The sequence below is a fragment of the Lolium rigidum genome, chromosome 1, assembly GCF_022539505.1.
Source record: "Lolium rigidum isolate FL_2022 chromosome 1, APGP_CSIRO_Lrig_0.1, whole genome shotgun sequence".
Classification (NCBI taxonomy): Eukaryota; Viridiplantae; Streptophyta; class Magnoliopsida; order Poales; family Poaceae; genus Lolium; species Lolium rigidum.
Genome location: NC_061508.1, coordinates 343903444 through 343913061, shown reverse-complemented (window position 1 = coordinate 343913061; position 9618 = coordinate 343903444).

Sequence of the window (9618 nt, the reverse complement as noted above, 5' to 3'; positions counted from 1 at the left end):
AACTGAATTGTGTACTACATGTTTGGGATAGCTGACTAACTTTACTTTGGAAAGATAGGTAGGAAAGGTTGACTCAAGTGTGTCAGGATTATTCTCAAGTGAATATCCATCTCAAGTCATAAGAAGATTTGGTTCGACTAAAACAACTTCCTATAGACACTACCAATCCTATAGGTCTCCTTTAAAGGGTTTTAATCCTAGGGTCAAAGCATTTGCTCTGATACCAACTGTGGTGACCCGGCATACCACTGCATGGTGTAGTATGCAAGTCCGATATAACACCAATGAAACACCGTTCCACTAGTATTATATCGCTCGTAGTGGTACAACGAAACATATGCGGGTCCAAGGCATGTCTATAGAATTACATACGATACTCGTTACATAAGATCAGCACAGACCTCCTACTATACAATGAGGTAAATCCGCAAATAAACTCCGGAAGAACGATTCGTAGACTAGTCTTATCACGAACTCTATTTGTAGAGTATTTAACTATCTAAAGAGGCTAAGAATAGATTCTAGCTAAGTAGGAGCTAGGTTTAGGAAACTAGTTCCCTTCTATGGCTAAACTAGGTTTTCTCCTTGATGTATGTGGTATCTGACTCATCCGACGGGGTCTTGTCTCTTGAAGTAGTTGTTGACTCCTCGGCCTTCGAGTTGCACTGTAGATACTCCTTCGATGCCTCCATATCTAAGCAGGGGATTTAAGAGTGGGATGAGTACGAGCGTACTCAACAAGTTCATTATAGGAAAGAGGTGTTTAATGCACTAGCTACAGCACTAGACCAGAAAGTCTAATACCAATGCAAGTTTTCATAACCATTTCTTCAAAAGGTTGCTTTTATTCAGAAGAACTATGTCCGTCATCCTTCACCGGTTTACTAGAACTTCATGGAGCTCCTTTCCGGCCGCGTTCGCAGTTCCATATCCCAGAACAGGGAGTGACAGGTCACGATTCATTACACTCTGCAGAGGTGTGTTGCTTTACCCATAAGAGATCTTAACCTTGGTGCCAACCGAGCCGCGAGCTTGTCCACACTTCCTATGGTGTGAGGCCCGGTATAAGGTCTAGCCAATCATGTTCCTCCGCTACCTCGAACACCTACCCTTTGTTGCATGCCCCGACCCTGGGTCCTCGCCGGTCCCATTATTCCCATAGATTTCAGGGTGGACCCCGACCACAACGACAGTCTGGGATCAAACCAAACTCCTTCGCCGGTAGCTGCAACCCATCCTAGACCGCAATACCGTGGGGACTTAAGGCTTCCCCAGCCTACCGCTTGTTCTTCGGGCGACAAGTGTCTACGGACAATGCCGTGGGGACTTAAGGCTTCCCCAGCCAACCGCTCGCCCCCGACAGATACAAGTGTCTACGGTAAAGCGCATCCGTTGATGAACGAGAGGTGGAAACACTTTTGACTACTTCGTCCCACTCCGGATCTTATGGTTAACACGGATATTACGGCACAAGAATCACTGGACGACATTTGTTGTTTAATCCTAGATGGATAAAAACCCTTGCTATGGAACCTCCACCATATCAACACAATCCATGGTTCCATTGCCCACCACATAGTCATATTCATAGTTATGAAAATAGTGGTTTTGGTTTTTATGCAATAGTGATAATCATAGTACTTTGCAAGTAATTTGATAAAGATACTCAAATGACATGAGCAAGTGATGAACTTGCCTTTCTTGACTGCAAGATTATGCGGGCAAGGTCTTCGATACTGCGAGTAACTCCAAATTCTGAAATAGCATCATCGTCCGGTAAGGACGATGTTTAAAAGATTGGCAAGGATGCAATAATGCATAAGAATGAGATGCAATCGCTCTAAGCGTGACCTAACCCCGATGATTTAGGATTAGCGAGTTGTAATGATTAGTTCAGGGTGTGTTGCACTTTTAGAGTGATTCACAAACAAGGTTCTTATTAGGGTTGAATACTTGGTATCATAAACATGTGCTGGAATATATCATAATAATAGCATTAATAGCACACAACAATAAGATTTGGTGTAATCCTAATATGTAATGAGTAGTGGTTGGTTTTAGCACTATATCTCATGGTTAATGATTGATTATTATATACTTAAAAAAATAACTTTTGAAGAACATGTTATTTAATAAAGAACAAGTATAATAATCAGGGTTGTGTAGTTCCATGGGTTATTATGGTTCTAATTGGTTTCTGAGTGAGTAGTAGATGGATCACAACCTAGTTGGATTCATCAAGCACCGAGGGCTTGTAAGGTGGAGTTAAGCCTAGGCATCTTGAGCAATTTATTATAAATAGTTGCTATCAAAGTTGGTATACCTTGCTGGTGATAGCTGGTTATTGGCTATAGGTCCTATTAGGCAGGAGTGATGATGATTCCTTATTTTCTTCAAAAGAATAACTTTTGAAGAACATACTTCTTAAATAATAAGAAGTATTACAATTAAGGTTGAGGTTGTCTTGTATTAGCCATTGGATCTCTAAGTAGAGAATGGTTGGTTCCTAAATAGGATGGTTCATAAGCATCTTACACTAGTAGGGTTTAGTGGAACAGGGTTATGTAATGTAAAATAGTAGGTATGGTTGCTATTAGGGTTCATCACAATGGTGTGATGCTAAATAGGGATAAATAATGATGATGGCTTTGGTAATAGGATCTAGGGTTTACACTTGGTTGGCCCTACTTGATTATCTAGGTCTGATGAAGATGAACACATGGGATACCCCTAAATTAATGATAGGTTTTCTACATTTTATGTGGCCAAGACAAGTATTTAGTTGCTACTATAATTCTTATGGTTTGGAAGAAGGTACCATGATCACATGTTCTATCCTAGGGTTTAGGTTAGAAACAATTTAGGTTTCACATGTATTAATGGAACTAGGGTTTCCTAATTAATTTAGGGTTTTAGGAGTCACATGAAATGATAGGGTTGTAATATCATTCCATGTGGAATTTAGGGTTTGCTATTTACAATTTAATTCTATGATTAATAACTTCATGGTAAAGTTGAAGTTATTAGTAACTTGGAAATAAAAATAATATTGGATTTGACATTTTATTATTTTTAAATAATTTAATAATTAAGGTAATTATTAATTAGGGTTTAAATCCTCCTATTAAGGATTTAATAAGTAATAAGTAAAGGAAAATTAGTTTTAATATTTTCTAGATTTACATACTGGTTTTTATTAAATTTAGAAGTTTTTCTTAATTATTGAATTTTATTTGAATTTAGAATTAAAATTAAAGGCTTAATTAACAATTATTAAATAACTGAATTTTTATTAAAAATAAAAATTTCATATTATATTTTTATTGGATAGATTTATTTTTAGGATCATTTTGATATCTCATATGTATTTTTCCGAATTATGATGCATTTCCTAAATATTTGCAAAGTTTCAGCAATTATTGAATTTGAAATAAAAACAGAAGATTTACTAACAGTACCCGGCTACTCTACCCGCATGACACTGACTAGTGGGCCAGTGTCCACGTCAGTGCCCTGGTGGCGCTGATGTGGCAAGAGAAGCTGCTGGCCGGCGGCCAGTTGCCGACGACGGCGGCGTTCCCGGGTTCCCGCGGGGTCACGCGCGGGCTCGTTGGAAAGAGGGCGCCGAGGCGAACCCAATGGTGGCGGCGCCGCTCCTAAAAGGTCGCCGGAGCTTGCTCGCCGGCGAGGCCGAGCGGCAAAGCTCCCGGACCAACGGTGCTGTGGCGTTGCAGGGGGCTAGAGAGAGAGCTATGATGCTCTGGAGGTTCAGCGGCTCACCAGGAGTACGATGAGCTTGGCGGCGAGGTCTCTGGTGGTCTAGGTCGCCGGAATTCATGGCGCTGGCCGCCGGAGAAATGAGCTCGTCGGGGACGCTTCGAGGCCTCCCAGCTCGATTCCTCCCGTATGCTGAGCATGTCGAGGATGCTGAAGACGTTGGTGGTCACGGCGGTGGTCGGGAAGGTCTATATCGACGGCGATGACCGGTGCCGGAGCAGGTTAGGGTTTCGGTATGGGGGAAAATGGAGCAGGGAAGGAAGAAATTGGCGATTAGGGTTCGTCCAGGTTATTTATACGGCGCCAGGGCGCGTGCCTTGTCACGACGTCGAGCCAGGAGAGGCTGCCAGCGCGAGGGAGAAGAGAGGCACGGCGTCGTGCTGTCCATCGCGCGAGGAAGAAGATGAGGATGAGCTCCTCAGGATATTTTGACGAAGGGTTATGTGGGTCGGTACTTGGGCTGCTGCTTGGGCCACGTTGGGCTGCTGCCAGACCGTTTGCTGGGCTGTGTATTGGGCTGGGTAGTTGAGTTGCTGGTGGGATGCTCGGCCAGGTGAGTCCAGGTAAGTCCTTTTCTCTCTTTTTATTTTCTGTTTTCAATTTTCTATTTTTCAATTCTGGTTTTATAATTCAAATTTGAATCTTCTTATTTTGCTGGGGTTTAACAATTGGGGTTTACTGAGTATCTAGTGCAATGACTATTACACCACTCTCCCAATTGAGGAAAGTATTTTATAGTTGATTAAATTGCACATATGTGGGCTTATTCAATATAACAATTAAACATGAGTTTGTATTCTCATTTTAATTTCTTTTTCTATATGAATCAAATCTATTTGGAATTAATAGAGTTGATAATTTCAACTCAAAGTATTGCAGAGTTAGTTATTAGGATTTGGTTTCTATTTGAGAAGTTGGTTGTTCACATATGATTTTATGTGAGCCTTAATTTGTTAGGGTTTTATGATTTCTATTTCAATCATATTTCAGGGATGGCACTAGGATTATATTTAGTAACATCTTGAATCACTTAGAGTAGGTATTACTCTCATTATGGGTTGTCTTAATTAAGTGGTTGATCTCCACACATGGTTTGACTAAAAAGTCTTAAATGAGGTTTATCTTATGCTCCAAATTAAGTATAGATTTTAACTAGAGTGCAATTCTGGGTTCTAATTATGTTTACCTAATGGCAATTGGTTTGAATCTCAATTGTGGTTTATGTTTTATTTGTGATCACCCAAGTGATACTCAAACTGGGTTGAGATTTAATTCTAGGGTTTGCTTACTATTGACCTTTTTATAATTTCATGTGGTGTATGATATCTACTTATCCTATTAGGTTTTAACTTATTCTCACATACCTCAAGTGCATGATCATGGATTATACATGATCAACTTGTTCTTAATATCTCTACCTCAAGTTCTTTGGGTTTATGATCATCACTTAATTTATAATATTCAAGGTTTGGCTTCCTAAGGTACCTCTCATTAAATGGGTTTCTCACCTCCATGATCAAGCATTGTATTGATGAATTAAGGTATAGCACTTCTATTTTATTTTCTAGGATGAGCTATAATGGTGGCCTCTATAGTTTATATCCCAGGAGATTGCCTGAGATAATTCTTAGGGTTCTTTCCGGGGAATGATGATATAATCATCTCGGGTATATGGATAGTTCTCTTTCCCAAGTCCAAGTGTTGCCTCATTAACTTGAGTGTAACACCATAACTTGAGTTCTCTCATATAGGAATAGTTATTCTAGGGTTTATGGTGTATTCACCATATCTCAATAGATATCAAGTCTAATACTCCACCTGACTATCTTAGTTGGATTAGTCTCCTCCCTATTTCATCAACTCATGGATATTATCTTATCCAATTGGGTATTTGGTTATCTCACTTCTCCAAGATGAAATGGTTTACAAATCTAGTACTTTAGTTCGAAGGTTGTCCTTTATTCTTAAATAGGTAAAGCTTAGAGTGGTATGAATGGTCTCACTCATTTGGGAAGGACTTGAATAATACTCTAGGGTTCCTCTTGTAGATGATGATTAGAATACTTGGATGTATATCCAAGGTTTAGCTCAAAGTTGTCATTTCTTCTATAGTAAATACTATAGGAATCTCACATCTCTAGATTTGATGTATAATAATATGGAATAGAGAAGAATATATATTTCTAGAGTTGATCTCCATGTCATGTTTCCAAGAATGAAGTAAAATGAATACCATGAGGTTCATGGTAGGATCATGGATTAGTTTAAGACATGGAAAAGATAAGTGAAGAATAGTTTCTCCAATTATTGTTACTTGATTTCCAATTAAATGGATGTTCATATGTTATGACAAGAATTACCATATTATAACCTTTTATAAGATCAAGCAATTGATCATTAAGTAAATTGTTGTTCTGTTGATTATTAGTTCCATTTGATCTAACCCCTTAGTTCAAACTATCTCTACCCAAGGCAAGGTTTTAGCAAAGTCACTTTGAGGTTTATAGCGCTTGACTTGATGAGCTACTTCAATTCCACCAAGGTCAAGTGAAACTTCGATTCATCTGTGATCGTTTTACTTTAAAGCGCGAAAATTCCCCAGATTTTCTATGCATGAATGCAATGCACACATCTGTTTCCTCTATTTTTGTAACCCCATTACCTGGGATATTACAGAAGCTCATCACCATCGTGGCCACCAATGCGAAACCATGGCATCAGCCAGCCCCAACGGCAACCCGTTGCAAGCTGATGGCTGAGTAAAGAGGAGACGACCCTCGCAACCACAACACCGACCACCACCAGACCGCCAAAAATCATGCTAGCTGGAGCACCGCACAAAGGGCAGGAGCACCTCCATAACCGATGCGCTGCCCAACGCGGCCACGCTGGCCGCCATCGCCAAGACCCAACACGGGCCGCCGCCCGGGAACCCCTACCACCCTCTACGAAGGAAGCAGACGGAGGATCCACCACACGCAGTAGTTGCGCTGCCTCGTGCCGCCATCGTCCGGCCGCCACAACCGCCAGAAAAGGACGCCGAGGCAGGCTGTCCATATCCCGCGCGCACGAGGGCTCCCCACTGCCACCGCGCTACCAGAACTTTGCCCAACGACGCCCGCTTGTGGCAGCGAGGACGGGTGAGATGGGGAGGCTGATTGCTCGCCGGATCTGCGGCGCTCCAGTGCGGTCCGGCTCAGCTGCACGAGAACGGAGCTCCTTTTCCTTGTCCAAAACTACTTACTTGACCGATCGGCTGGTTCGGGATTCGGCCAATCACAACTTCCAAATTTGGTGCTGATGAAGGACGTGCGCCGTATGAAAAAGCGCTCGTGTGTTCTCATCCTTCTTCCTGCTACTCAACATGCATGAAAGTATATTTATTTCAGTAGTATAAAGCGGGCATTCCACTTTTGCCATTATTACTTCCACTTTTGATGTTTAGACTGCTGAAATTAAGAAAAAGAATGAGCAGCGTGTATGCAATCAATTTTATTTTGCAGATATGTCGTCAGCTATTTTTTTTTATATCTTGTGAGATATTTCTACATATCCAGCACGTACACAAGGGCAAATTAATTTTTAGTTCAGCATTCATATATTTCATGTCTCACTGCACCATAGCAACTCATGAAGTAAGGTTTCTCCCCATTTTCGTCCAAAAATAGCCGTACGTTGCACTAGGAGAGAAAAAAGTCCACAAATATAATAAAGTGTTAAACATATACTCCACGTAGCTTCTCTTCGTGTCGCCAAAGCCGCCTTATCTGTCGCTGAAACTCTCTCTATGTTTATGGTCGCCCAATGTCCGCTTCAATTGTAAGAGCATCTCCAACGGCCCGATGTAAATGGACAAAAAATGATTGTTTGCGTTCGAGTGGTAAAAAATACGTCGGCCGGCGCAAACTAACCGGCACGTTTGTGACCTCTTGCTTTCATTCGGGCCCTGCTTAGCAGTCGGTACATTGCTTCTGCCGCATCGCTTGGATGCCTGCGCTTCCCGTTGGCTTCAGCACCACCATCAGTGACCCACGGCTACGTCTATTTGACGCTCCACGGCTGGACTTTTCCGCCGCCATAAATGGCATGCAGTTGGAGTCCCGCGCCGTATTGAATTCAGATATGTTCCTCAGGATATTGCTACGACGGTTCAAATTGATTGTAATTCACTTGTGGCTTAATATATATCTTTTTTCCCGAAAAAAAGGACACCGGGAGGCCCAGTCATCGCCCACAACTCCCTCCTAGCCGCGATCGTTTCGGACCGGCATTGGTTCTCCTGGCTGCGATCAAAGTCTCACGAGTCACGAAGATAAATCAGTGCATTCCCCCGCTATTTCTGCTCGGCTCGGCCAGTTTGAACGAAAGCTTACCTTAAGTTAGAGACACGGGGAGGATTCGGGGCGATTTTGTGCGGCAGGGACTATGGGGAACGCAGGAGGGAGGCTGGACGTCGGAGGGCAGCTGGCCCGGAGGCCGAAGGAGACGGAAAGAGTGCTTTGAACTACTGCACTACTACACTACTACAGACACCCAACCCTCTTGCTTTTTTCCTTCTTCTTTTCTTCAGTGCGTTCACTCTACAACACAACCCAGGCTTCCGACCGGCCACCAGCCTCGCACGTTTGTCGCTCCTGGCCGATTCAATCGTGGACGTCACGTCTTCGGTGTTATAAGCAACAATCCCACCCCAAACGTGATCGCATCTGGAAGCTCTTCTCCCCCTATTCCCCGCTTGACCGCGCCCATCGTCTTGCTACTTCGTCTTCCACTCTTCCTCCAATCCTCACTAAACTTGGAGCATCATGAGCGAGAGCGACTACAGTTACGACAGGTTAGTCCACACTGTAACTTCCCTTGGGAAAACAATATACATCACGTTTCTGATCATCATTTCTTACGGCAATTATACGTTTGCACGTTTATTTTTTCCATTTCGATGAGCAACAGGTACGAAAGTCTTATGACCCACGCTAATCTTGTGGCAGCTGAAGGAATCCGTTGTTAGAGAAGAAGTTAATTTGGTGTTATTGATTTCACGGAAGAGAGTTAATCTGTATGAAGTTGTATCGAATATGCCTATAGTTGGTTACAATTAGGATTATTTAGGGATATTTTAGATTTTTAATGATCTGCAATAAAATAATGGTGGGATGCGATTAGGCTGGTGATAGCAAGGATTATCATATACTAACATCATGCAAATATATTAGTACATGATACTACCGATATAATACATAGTATCATACACTAGTATTCTAGTAATAGGAGTAATATGTATTTATTTATAGAATCTCAATGCAAATTTGTATAGGAGATCCACGTGTTATCTTTTTTTTAGTTTTATGTGTTATGATACCGAACTCTAATAAGATACTACTATAACTTCCCTTTTTTATTAACTAGATGACACCCCGCGCGTTGCGGCGAAAAATTATATTGATAACATGATTATCTGCATTAAATTAAATAATTAGTAACTGTGTTTTGTATGAGAAAAACATAGACGGGAAAAGTTGAAGGGAAGGTACACCACCATCATATATATAGCTATATGTCATGGCGAGCTGTGAACATGGGACAAAACGTAGGTGCACTGAACTCTAATCGTAGATAAGTGAGAACAGTTAATAAGTCAACTAAACTTGAATTTTCTGTGTCAATGCAATATCTTTTCAATTTCTAGTAGTGCCCAAGAGCATACGACATTGAAACAACAAATGATTTACAGATTTTGAAGAGATTAGCCAATCAATATTTAATTTGAACTTGGTAGTGCCAAATAAAGACAAAAATCATTCAGATACAATATGAAAGGAAAGAGGAGCTATATTGCTGGTT